The 13,768-nt window shown below is 41.8% G+C and overlaps 1 protein-coding gene across 6 annotated transcripts in view; it reads left to right on the plus strand.

The window, feature by feature from the left end:
- The window catches only part of APP (amyloid beta precursor protein), a 298,287-nt gene that overhangs the window by 177,734 nt on the left and 106,785 nt on the right, over positions 1–13,768 (plus strand). The gene's annotated exons all lie outside the window — the stretch shown is intronic.

A 13,768-nucleotide genomic window follows, 5' to 3' on the forward strand; every position in this document is an offset into this window, starting at 1 on the left:
CAGCGAATGTGTAAATGTGCTTTGCACAATTGATGTATGTATGGGTTGTGATAAGAGTTGTATAAGCCCCAATAAAATTATTTAAATTTTTAAAAATTCTAAAATGAGAATGAAAAGAAAATGTTTTGTATTTTAAAATACTAATATTTTAGTTTCATTAAGATGATCTTATTATGGGTAGGGTCTGACTGTATAGTGCTTAGAGGATATCTAAAAAAGATCATGGCCTTAGGTGAGTAAGTCAACTTGGTTTAGTGTGTTTTCTTACATGTGAATTATAGATGCCGGTGTGACCATGCACTTTTAGTGTGACAGTTATCTAGTAAGCACTTGTCATGATTCAAGGCCCGGCGTCGAGCCTGATGCCTGCATTAGATTCCTGGTTCTGGAAACTACCATGTGGGCATGGGCGGGGACAGTTGTCTTTGTTCCTCTGGGTTCTCTCTAAAATGTGGATTAAAGTTACTTACCTATTCTTTACATCCTATGAAAAGGCATTGGACTGTGTAACAGAACAAATGATAGATCGCACTGTATAAAGAAGGATTATTCCAGCATTCTTCCTTGTGCACATACCTAACCCGTACATAGACCAGAGGCAGTTGTTTAAAAAAAAAACATGGGTTACCTGTGTGATTTAAAATTCAAAAGGGTATGTGCCAGCATTATACCTCTTCACTATACTTATTCAGTTTGCATACGGAGCAAATACAGTGTAGTCTGAGAAGACTGACTGTATGGGAAGAATGATGCTCTACCGAGATGAGAGGAGGACACATTAGCAGCCTGTGGTACTCAGATCGGCACGTAAGCTTGCTTTTTGCCCAAGGTCAAAAGTGAGGAGAACTTGGAGCACCTATTGGTGAACATCATAGACTACACAGCCTTCAGCATGGACTGTTCTTCAAAATAAAGAAAACAAAAATCATCACAATTGGACATAAAGACAATATCAGATAAATGAAGATGATGTCGAAATTGGGAGGGATTGATTTCATGTTACCCAAGTCGACGAGCTGGACCCACAGAGGTAGTGGTGAAGAAACCAAAAGAACCCACGGCATTGGGGAAACCTGCTAAAACCTCTGTGAAGTGCTGAAGAACCAGGATGTCACTTTGTGGGTAATGGTGCACCTGCCCCAAGCCATGGCATTTCTATGACCTCCTCTAACCTAGCATAAAGCAATGTGTATTCATTTTGAGCACATAGTAAACGGTCCGTTAACATTAGCTGCTCTGTTTGCTCTGGTGCTGGTCATCTTGATCCTTGAGAGAACTAGCGCTTGTTATTAATTAATTTGAGAATGCCACCATAAAGCTAAGAAATCGACTTTTTGTTTTCATAATAAAAAGCACAGACCTCACTTTTGTGAGCATATATTATATAGATATACTTTCAGTTGAATTTTATGCTCAATGTTATGAAAATTGAACACTGTCGTGCTAGGTGCCACTCTGTTTCAAGGTGGAGTTTTATTTTCTACAGGTACTGTAAGCCTCTTGGAAGTTTCTTTAGTAAATGGACTGATAGAGGCTGCTCTTTAATTATCCCATATGATAAGGAGGCTAAGCAGTCTGACCTAAATGCTGTTTTACTTGGGCCAGGTGATTGACCGAGGGACAATTAAATCAGTCTTCCCTCTCTGGTCATTAATCCAGAAGAATCCCCAGTTGATTTTCTGCCACACATTCCACCCATATTGAGGATGCCCTCCTGGGTTCTGGGCATTGCCCGGGGTGCTGTGGGCACCGGGAGCTCGGGCTCACTGTGAGGAGGAGAGTACTTCGCTTGGAGAATGAAATGTCCGTGAAGATGTTGACCTGTGAGTGAAGTTAAAGGACGCAGAAAAGACTGGCACCCCGCGAGTCCAGTTTATATGCTTAGCCTCACTGCCACTCTTCTGCCTTGAATGGCCCTGGCGGTTAGCACGCCTCAGAGTACTCGTGGAATTCCCTTTCTCGGGTTGCAGCACAGCATTCTCACTTACTGGTTGGCTTGAACAATGGGCAGACATTTCTCACCGTTCTGGCAAACAAATGTCTGAAATCAGGTTGTTGGCAGTTCTGCAAGGATCTGAAAGGAAAATCTACTGCGTGCCTCGTGCTGAGCCGTGGGTGACAACCGGCCGTCCTCGGTGTATTACTTCAGTCTCCACCTTCATCATCACAGAGCATTCTCCCTGTGTGTCTTGTCTATTTCTTGTCATTGTTTTTTCTAGGACACCAGTCATGTTGGCTTAGGGCCTGCCCTTCACCATTAACTTATCCAACTGCAGCTGCCAAGGTTCGGTCTCTAGAAAAGAGGTCATCTCCATTCACAGCTATCAGAAACCTAGAATTGAACGCCACTTCTTGCTTGTCAGGGGAATGGCGAGATACAGACCAGCCCCAACTATAACAAACAACCAATGAGATCCTAGGAACGAAACCTTTCACAAAGTTTGGAGAAACCTTTGAAGTTGACTTTCTGTAAAAAGGAACTGTTGTCACATGCCTACGCCTGACGTTCCTGTGTCGGGTCCGTTCACAGAAGTAAGAACTCAAGCTCCGCAGTGTTGTTGGGGACAGGACTAAGAGATGATGGCATCTCGCCTCATAGCAAGCCTTGGGCCCTTGCCTCTGGATTTTGACTCAAGGCAAGTAGCATCCATTCCCAAATTTGGACCCAAATGTAGCCTCCTTTCTAATGTTGAAGGAAGTCGTGTCGGCACTGTCCATAGCTATGACTGGTGGCGGCCTGTTATTGTGCGCCCTGTAGCAAGGCAGTCACTGGCGTTGAGCTGTTTGATGTACTCTTTGGTAGGGGCCCAATAACAGCGGCACGGACCAGCTCTTCCCATGTGATTGTCGAGTCCCGATATAGAATAATCACCCTAATAACCGCCCCCTCGGTTGCCATTGCTGCTTGAAACGTGAGTCTGTGCAGCAAAGACAGACAGAAACTGTACTCGTGTGCGTGCATTTCTCTTAGAGCGGCATTACACTTTCATGTCTTTGTAACAACTTTCGGAGAAGCATCTCATACCTTACAGTTTATAGTGCCATGGGTCCGTGTCCTTAGAGTGTTAGGCGGTGTTCTTAGACCATGATCATTTTGACCTTGGTTTTGGCATTTTTCACCCCTTTTCCCATGCACTTTGATTCGTGCCAGATTTCTGAGGTTCGGTTAGAATGACTGATACATTTATTTCCCAAAAAACCCATTGCTATCAAGAAATCAAGGTGATTCGACTCAAACTAATTAAACTTTAAAAAAAGAAAGAAAATCAAGCTAGAAAACAGCTACTTTGTATAGAAGGGGATTCAAAAGGTTCATTGGAGAAACCTCATTTTATTCCAGTTTTCTACAGATTTTGCCGAGGTGCTAGGTAAGAATACTGTTTTAACAGACTCACTTTGAAACCAGTCTATAGCTCCCATCCTGTAGTCTCTAGTGATCTCAGACAAGTAGCAGAGTTTAGGTTTTGAGGATATCTTCCGTTCCTTATTTAAAAAATTACTTTCTGGTGTTTTTAAAATGTGGAGTATTACCTAAAATACCTGCTTCTATCAGATTTGGACCATTAAAATTTGCCTTTGGCTTCCAGCCACCCTTCCAAAATGTCTGACCTTTCGTGATCCTCTTCCTAGAAGCACGAGGATTCAAGGGGAAGGAGAGATTGAATGAATCTCATACATACGATTAAAAGGTGATGCTTAAGGAAAGCTTTGTGCCTCCAGACAGCAGCCTAGATTTCTAAAATTAAGAAACTATCATAATGGTAAAAAAAGAATTCAGAGCAGAAGAATTGTGAACAACATACCCTATTTTCTTTATAATGGCAGAACTCTGAGGAAAATCTTTTTCTTCTCACTCTTACACTGACACATTTTTCTTGTCAAGTCTGATGTCTCCGGCAGAATACAAAGATGTCACACAGTATAGATATGCATCTGGCATTGCTTGCATGTAACGTTGCATTCTTGATAGTTCATGATAGGGCCGTTTTGTTTGACAATTCCATCGATTGCATCCATTCTGGAAATTTGATATTTGTTTCCCAGCTTTTGTGCAGGGTCATGATCAAAGTCTTGGTCGTTATCACTCCTGAGTGGGCACAATTGAAGTGTAACACTAATACTTGTGTGTTGCTTGAGTCAGGCCGGTTTTCTTAATCTCTTCACTGGGGGGTGGAGAATGAAATTGCCCCAGATAAGAATTGCTGGGCTGTGGTACTGAGATATGCAGTGATGGCCAGCGCCAGTTGAATATGACTCATGGGAACCCTAAGTGTGTCAGATTAAAACTAAGAAGTATTGTGTTTTCAATGGCTGTTATTTAAAATATACCTCCCCCGCTCTTTCCCCACCAAGGCACCTCTGTGTGCCCTTGAATCCCCCATCTTTGGGTGAGCAGTCAAGCACATCGATCATTTACACCACCCAGCAGGAATTCAGCTTTAAACATGCAGACAGGGTGATACCTGTACCATACCATGTCTCATGTTGATGGCACCTGAACCTCCTACCTCAGTGCATTCCAGAAATGTTGTCTTATTTGATAAGATCATTAAGAAAGATGCTAAATCAAAGGTTAAATATGTACTGGAAGATCTGTAACGGAGTCTATTGGTATGTATAGACAGGGTGATCACTAATACGTTACGGTATTTGAAATACTCCATGTGCCTATTTGTCAATTCGGGCATGAACTACTGAGGAAAGCTGCCTTCCTAGTTTTGTGTTTTGTTGTTTCAAAAGAAATTGATACACACAGTTACAAAATAGCCGATGGTTGCTAGCTTCCAGATGCCCACTGTAGGCACAATTGCTGTCAGCTGCAGCCTTTCTTACTGAGGACCATGGCGAGGGGTCCGTTAACGTGGACGGTGGGCTTGCTCAGTCTCCTCCTGAAATGCTCATGGAACACCTGGACCGGCTGCCTTGTGTCTGACTCGCCCATCGGGCAGTGTCCTCCTTCACCAGAACACAAGAGCCACTTTGTAGCAAAGGGAAGTTGCTATAGGAGGTACAGTCTAAGCCTAAAGATCTTTCCTCACTTTCATCTCAGCTCTTCTCATTCTCTTTCCAAATCATAGTGAGAGCTTTGGTATTTCTGATGTTCTGGCCTGTTACGGATGCAGATTTCTGGGAAATCTGTTATGTTCATAGACTTTAATATGATTAAGAGAATTACAATCTTTGTATTGGATCAAAAAGCAAAAGTATTGCTATTGCTTTAATGTTTCTTAAGACAGGACAGAGCTTTAGAGTAAAATAAATATGCATATCCAACTTCTTAAAATTATATTTTTGAGATGTGTCTATATGAACCTCTAGACTCTGCTAAAATGTACTATATTCTTGTGTCCTCGAGTATATTTAGACCTCTTTTAGTAAACCCAAATCTGCTCCTCTTAACAGTCATTTTACACTGATCCTTTCCAAGTGAGATTCCATTTTATATCTCCATGATGCTGCAAGAGGAACGAGAACGCCGGTGGTTCTGTCTAGTGAAATTAATCTAGTGATTAATTGCAAGGTCGGCAGTTCAAACCCATCCGCTCCTTTAGTGGGAGAAAGACAAGGCTGTCTGATTCAATAAAGATTTACAGATTGGGACCCCGCCCCCCATAAAAGGATTAGGCCAGAAATCAACTCTTTAGGAGTGGGGTTTAGGGTTCTTCTCATACGTGTTCATATCCATTTGATCCACCTCAGGCTCTCACTAAACAATAGCAAGAGACTGAGTTAATAGGCTTGAAATGGAGTCTCAAGGGATACTGCACTTTGAGGAGTACTCAGTACCACGCCATGGCCATGCCCCCAGTCCTCCCAATAATGTGGGGAGACTTGGGGGACAGAAAGAACAGGAAACTAAAAAGGAAACCCACCCTTATCTACAATATTTTAATTCACATTCAAATGTATTAATGCACCCAAATGTCACTAGTACAAGAGAATCTTGAAATAGCTATCCATTGAGCAATTACACACGCATTTCTGAACCCCAAGGACATTGGGATGGGGGGAGTTTAAAAAAAAAGCCTTATGATCTGCCAACATGTATGAGTTTTGCTAGTTCTTCCCTAGTACTGACGTGGCGGAGCTGAAACCTACTAGCTTATAAAATTGCTTGTTGTTAACTTACCCAGGGATTTTGTGAACCTCCCCCATTGAAATATCAATGGGGGAAATATTTGTCCTATGGACATGGCTGACTCAACAAATTAGAGCATTCTATTTTTTACATAGAATGAGTGTCCAAGCAGACCCCTGCCCGCCAGTCAGGGAGAAGCTCTCTTCCATGTACTTTGAACAAAAGGACTTAGCATCTCGTTTCCAGTTTAGCGCTAGCTGTCAGCAGCTCGCTCAAGAAGACTATTCCCCTAGGAGCACAGCCTGAGAACATTGCTTATTTTAAGTGTTTTACATGTAATTTTCCTCCAGGTTGCATTCTGAAATACCTTTTCATCAAGGCGAGATGTGAGAACTCGGTCAGGTATGATTGGAATGACAGATGTATCAGGTAGCCTTGGGTGTATGACAGATGTATCAGGTAGCCAGTTCTGTAAAAAGGCTGGCCAAGAGCAGCTACCTTCTAGAAACTTTCATGATGAATTAGCAGCCATCATCTCTCACTGAGTCGTTGATTTCATTACCAGGCACAGCTGTTCATGTCACTTGTTTCAGCACCATATTTGTGGTTTAAAGGAGATTGGTCACAGTTCAAACTTGCTTGCTTAATTTTGCATGCTATTATTAAATATTACTATTATTATTACTATGAGATGCTGTTGCATCAATTCCAATGATGACATCCCCACCCCATATGTGATTAGTAAAACTACACAAGCTTATCAAGGCTGAGACCTCTTGGAAACAGATTACCAAATGTATCTTTCTATGTACCATTAGATAGCTTTTCAGTTAGTTGTCTAGTACATAATAATTGTTTGTGTCACCTCTCGAAACCAAACTCACAAGCATCTAGTCACTTCCAAATCATAACAACCCTATAGGACAAATAAAACTGTCCAGGGGGGTTTCAAGACGGTAGCTTTTTTTTTTTTTAACATTTTATTAGGGGCTCATACAGCTCTTATCACAGTCCATACATATACATACATCAATTGTATAAAGCACATCTGTACATTCTTTGCCCTAATCATTTTCTTTTTTTTTTCCTCCTCTTTTCTTTTTTTACATTTTATTAGGGACTCATACAACTCTTATCACAGTCCATACATATACATACATCAATTGTATAAAGCACATCTGTACATTCCCTGCCCCAATCATTCTCAAAGCATTTGCTCTCCACTTAAGCCCTTTGCATCAGGTCCTCTTTTTTTTCCCCTTCCCTCCCCACTCCCCCCTCTCTCATGTGCCCTTGGTAATTTATACATTGTTATTTTGTCATATCTTGCCCTATCCGGAGTCTCTCTTCCCCCCCTTCTCTGCCGTCCCTCTCCCAGGGAGGAGGTCACATGTGGATCCCTTTAATCAGTTCCCCCTTTCCAACCCACTCACCCTCCACTCTCCCAGCATCGCCCCTCACACCCTTGGTCCTGAAGGTATCATCCACCCTGGATTCCCTGTGCCTCCAGCCCTCATATGTACCAGTGTACAACCTCTGCCCTATCCAGCCCTGCAAGGTAGAATTCGGATCATGGTAGTTGGGGGGAGGAAGCATCCAGGATCTGAGGGAAAACTGTGTTCTTCATCGGTACTACCTCGCACCCTGATTGACCTATCTCCTCTCCTAAACCCCTCTAAGAGGGAAATCTCCATTGGCCGACACTTGGGCCTTGGGTCTCCACTCTGCACTTCCCCCTTCATTCAATGTGGTATGTATGTATATATATATAATGTATATATATATACATACACACACATATATACACATACACACATATATCTTTTTTTTTGCATGATGCCTTATACTTGATGCCTATGGCACCTCGTGATCTCACAGGCTGGTGTGCTTCTTCCATGTGAGCTTTGTTGCTTCTGAGCTAGATGGCTGCTTGTTCACCTTCAAGCCTTTAAGACCCCAGACACTATCTCTTTTGATAGCCGGGCACCATCAGCTTCCTTTGCCACATTTGCTTATGCACCCATTTGTCCTCGGCGATCGTATCATGGAAGTGTGCAGCCAATGGTATGATTTTTTATTCTTTGATGCCTGATAACTGATCCCTTCGGGACCACGTGATCACACAGGCTGGTGTGTTCTTCCATGTGGACTTTGTTGCTTCTGAGCTAGATGGCCACTTGTTTATCTTCAAGCCTTTAAGACCCCAGTCACTATCTCTTTTGATAGCCGGGCACCATCAGCCTGATAGCAAGGTTGTTCATATCCCTGGTCCATTTAGTACTTGATTTGAAATAAATTATTTTCTAATTTACAGTATGTTTTAAAATAAGCATTTTCTTCCTGCCCTATCTAGGGTTATTGACAAAACATTTTGCTTTGATACGAATGATGCTTGCGGAGTTCATTTTTATTGGTTGTTTTTTGTGCTTTATTTTTTGAAACAATAAATTTTATAATAGGTGTGTATAATGCAAGGTACTCTAGCTTTACTTCTACATTGTACTTAAGTGTCTTGCATGACACTGACATTTTCAAATGGAACTTAACTATGAATCCAGCACAAGTCACAGCTGGGAATGCCAGGTGGCAGAGATGAAGCATGGGGCAGCATGTAAATTCATTATTCCATTCTGTGTATACAATGGACTTTTTTCTTGATGATTAATACAACTTTTTCAAAAGAAGTGATAAATCTCCTCAGCAAAATTCAGTTAAATGATTATTAGAAAACCTATTTTGTGGTATTAAAAGTTTAAAAAATTTAAATAAGGACAAGCAAGGATTTAGAGATGCCTATCTAAGTTGTATGTCTCTGTTTATTTCTAACTTAAAATCTGTCTGAGAATTATTTGTTTTTTATGTTTCTGGGTACATTTTCTCCTCATTATTTATAATGTTTACTTTGCACAAAAACAAAGGTGTAGTTAAAGTCAAAAGATAAAACTAGCCTGATATTTCAAAAAAATGTTAGGCCTTACAGTTATTTGTTATTGATTTTGAGGCAAGAAGAAAGATGGGAAAAAGAAGATGCAATTTTGCCTTGCACTTGAGTTCAATTTGGGATCACAGTTCTGTACAAGATCTGTTTTATACATTCGAAATTCAGCGAGTTTCTGTGAAGCTGCATTAGACGTGCTTTACTTGATTATGAGAAGAAAGTTGGGAAACCAGCCAATTGGAAGAGACCTATATTCATATCCGTTATAGAACTAAGGGTGACCCAGCAGAATGTGGAAATTATAAAACCACTATCATTAATATCAGGTGCAGGTGCATTGTTGCTAAAGATTAATAAAAACAGTGGCAGCCATACATTGACAATAAACTGCCAAAAATTCAAGCTGACTTCAGAAAAGGGTGTGGAACAGGGATCATTGTCAATGTCAAATGGAAGGTGAGGGAAAGCAGAGAATACTAGGGACATTGTAGGAAAAGGCACTTGACTAGGTAAAGGCATTGTGATAAAGTCTGGATAACACTGCTGAGACTGGGAGGTCTAGAACTCGTCCTTTGCTTATGTAGAACCTGTGCACGGACCACAAGGCCTTAACAAGGAATACTGCATGTTTTACATCAAGAAAGGCGTGTGTTGTGGCTGTGTCCTTTCGCCACTCTCTCTGGATCTGCAGGCTGAGCAAATAATCTGAGATGTTGGGCAAGTTGAAGAAGAATGTAGCATCAAAATTGAAGGACTGCTCATTAGCAACATGGGGTCTGCAGATACCATAGTCTTGCTTGCTAAAAGCCAAGTGGACTTGAAGCACTTACTGATAAAGATTTTTTTAAATACTACCTTCAGTATGGGTTACACAGCAATGTTAAAAAAAAAAATCCTTCCAACTGGAACAATAGATAATCTCATGATTTAAAAAAATCATCTATTCTTTCATGTTACTTGGATCCATAATCGACACCATAGTCAAGAAATCATAGAGTACGTTTCATTGGGCAAATCACCTGTAAATGACCCCTTTAAGAAAGCAAAGATGTCACTTGGAAGACTAAGGGGTACTTGATGCAAGTCACAAGATTTTCCATTATCTTATTAAAAAGGGTAGACAGTAAATAAAGAAGAGCAAAACAGAACTGCTATGCTCGATTTATGATGTTACCACGTTGACCTTAGCCGAAAGGCTGAAAAGGGTTGATGATTTATGATGTTAGTAACAAATATTGAATGTACCATCGACAGAAGAATGAACAAATATCTCTTGGAAAATTAGTATCCAGAATATTCCTTAGAAGCGCAAGGTTGCCAAGACATTGTCTCACCCACTTTGGATGTTATTGGGAGAGATCGTTTCCCAGAGAAGAACATTGTGCTTGGTAGAGTTGTCAGTGTAAAAGGGAACAATCGATGAAACTGATTGACACAGTGGCTGCAACAGTGGAATCAAACATTAGCAATGATTGCGAGGGTGGTGTGGGTCTGGGCAGTGTTCTGTTGTACCAACTCAATGGCGATAACACAACAATAACACTCAATTAGTATTGTAATTTTCCTTTAAGTGGGAATATGAAATCTGTTCTGTTGGAGTTTTTTTCCAAGCATTTTAAAAGTGGTTCCTAAGATAAGGGTGATTTTTCCCCTTCAGTGTCCTACTGACACAGCTGTTTTACATCTCTCCTAGCTCCTTCCTTACCTCACCCCCTAGAGAACCATTCCAAGATTAATATGTTAAACCTTTTCTTTTCATTAGAATCCCTTGGTGGTTGCCTGTTACTTAAAAGGGATTTAACGGAAAGTTTTGTAACCTCTGGTTTGTAGAATTAGACGAATTACTCTCAAAGTGTATCAGACAAACAAGGAATGAGGTGACATTAGCCTTCTCTGACGAACTAAACAAATGTGGGACTTCGTGTTTCTTTTTTACTTTTGAGATTATTGTAGATTGTCATACCGTTGAAAGAATTAATACATGTTCCCATCAATGACTTTCTGACCTTGAGCACTTAGACCTAATTTATCCAAGAATGTGCTCCGTTCGGTGTAGACGCTCCTGGATACTCTTTTCTGACAGACTTTGCCTTATCTTGTGCCAATGTGAATACCTTATATAAATGGATTCACTCAGTTCTGCCCTAGTGCTGACTCTGCCACCCTCTGACTTCTCCCAGACTAAACAAAGGCTGTTTTTAACCGCATGGGCAATTGCTCTGAAATGATGCAGGCTTAGAAGAGGCCAGAGGCCAAGTCCCTGAGTGCCTTGCAGTAGAGTAGGAGTAAAGCATGAATGAGACATGATAAATTATTCAATCTGCATGAATCACTCTTCCAACCCTTTGAAATCTGCTTGGCTGCTGGCAAGATGATGTCATAGTCATGGACTTAAAGGAGTGTGATGGGAGAAATGCTATGTGGTAGTTGATCTATGATGCGGATTACTAAAGGGATTTTAATGAGATACCCTTTATTTCACCAGAATGTGCATGTGAAGAGTTGCAAGTTAAGAGAAGGGCTATCTTTATGGCACCAGGGCAGCTAGGATGTCCTCTTGCCCGCTGGCATCTTAGAACCAATTGGGCAGGGCATCTTTAAGGTTCAAACGTGACATAGCCAGCCCTCCTCTCCTTGGCTCACGAGCATTTCTTCCATACATTATGTATTTACATGATCTCAAATATCCTTCCATGTATGTATACCTGTGAGATTCAGATTGAGTGCTGTTGCCCACGATGTCCGTGTGGATTTCTCCAAGGCCAGGGAACTACTTGGGGTTAGCTAACCTCAGAAGAGTCAACAGCAGAACAAACAAAATAATCCCTAAGCGGACATGATGTCACTGCTGCAGCATTATGGCGGCATGATTCATGTGACTGAAGATGTCGGGGACTGTTACGGATTCATCCTGTACTTGATTTACTCTCTGCAGACACTTGAATGGATATTGTGCCTTCTGTGAGGGGAAACTCAGCCGGCCCGCTTTCAGCAAATTACCTGTAACAGATGGTTTCAGTGACGTTTTAGAATGAGGCCAAAGATCAAATTAAAGTGAGGTTAGCATTATTTCGCTAGTGGCATAAGAAAAGGATAATGCCTTTGGATTCCTGACTTCTGCCTTTGTAAGAAACCGTTCCTATGCCAGGTCCTTATGTGTCTACCTCGGATCATTGCCTTTGATTGTGACCATTTCCTTCCTGGTTTTTCCCTGGTGCCCACTCAGAAGTCTAGCAGGTATTTAGTACATCGGGAAGATCATAAAGACAAGCTTTTTGCCCTTGCATAGCTGTAGCATGCTATGGGTCCAGTGGTGAACATGTTTCAGAAAACAGGTGTCTGTTGTATGTGGGACTCAACCTGGACTGTTGAACCCCAGTACATTTACCCCAGTTCCCTAAAGCAGTCATGACTAGCCTTGTGATGCGAGGTGGCGAAATGCTCTGTCTCTCCCTTGGTGTAGTAGTTGTCCTGTTGCTCACAATTCCAAGTGCCAACGCCAACCATCGAGTAGACGCAGGAGACATGCTTGCCTTGTTGTCCGTAGGAAGTAGCATAGCCTAAGGAACCAATGCTTGAAAAAGAGTGTCTTCGTGTTTAAGGAACATGAATGAGCATGCGGTATCAACATACTTACAGTGGTGATGGAAATAAAAAGAGAAAAAGCCAACTCATCGATTAATGTCTGTTCCACCTGAGGCAGGAAAGCCACAGGCCACCTAGGAGGGCAGTGCTCAGCAGAAACCTCCCGTGTGCAACCCGGAAGCTGCCTTGTCAGAAACTCGAAAATGATTCGGACAAAATTTAACTTGCCCTTTACAAGTGATAATCCTAAACCTTTAATGTTGGGAGACATCTAAAACTGCCGAGTGGATGGGATACTTGTGTCATCTGCGCAGTAGATTTTCACCGCATTTGAGAACGCTGCACAAAGCCAATTAAACACACACGGAGACTTAGTGGGTGTGAACTTTCAAGGAGCTGTAGTGAATGGCAGGTCACTTGGACCTACATTTTGCCTGTTGCCCAATGTTTCCTTCTGAAAGCCATAAAGATAGCCAAGATTATCTGAGGTGTCTGGTACACAGGCACCAAGTCTTACTGAGTGTTTACCACTCATCTCAGTGTTGACTGTCCTTTCTCTACTGATCCCATGATGCCGGCGGCAGCAGCAGCATCATTGTCTCAGTGGGAAGGGGCAATGTGTATGGTATATGTGGGGGCTGGGGTAGGGGATCAAAAGGCAGGCCCCCTTTTTGCATCCATGTTGTGGATCTTCATCCCTGATTGCAATCAGTTTCCTGATCATAATTTGGAAGCTCTGGGGTGTATGTGGTGTATATCTGACTAACAGGCATTGTAGTGATTTAGGAAAATCAAAACTGACAGTTGTGTAGGACGAGGAATTTCCCAGTTCTCCATAGACCTATCAGGTCAGGGCATGGAGCCTAAGAGCGAATCGGGGCTGCTGTTTCACTTTCAGTCAAAATGGACCGCACTTTCACTAGGCGAATTGGACTTTGAGGTTAGCAGAGTTTGTGAAAGAGATCTGGAGGATTTTGGGGGGGAGTGGTGTGATGATAGGCGGTGTGTTCTGATGTAATGCTGTGTGTGTGTGTGTGTGTGTGTGTGTGTTGAGGATTTACTCTACGTACCATTGCTGTTTGGGGTTCAGGTAAGCTCACAAATAAAACTTAACTTTAGCGTTAATATCATTAGATTTTTATAATAATCATATTTGCATGCTAAGC

This window comes from Tenrec ecaudatus, chromosome 2, assembly GCF_050624435.1.
Source record: "Tenrec ecaudatus isolate mTenEca1 chromosome 2, mTenEca1.hap1, whole genome shotgun sequence".
In the NCBI taxonomy this organism is placed as follows: Eukaryota; Metazoa; Chordata; class Mammalia; order Afrosoricida; family Tenrecidae; genus Tenrec; species Tenrec ecaudatus.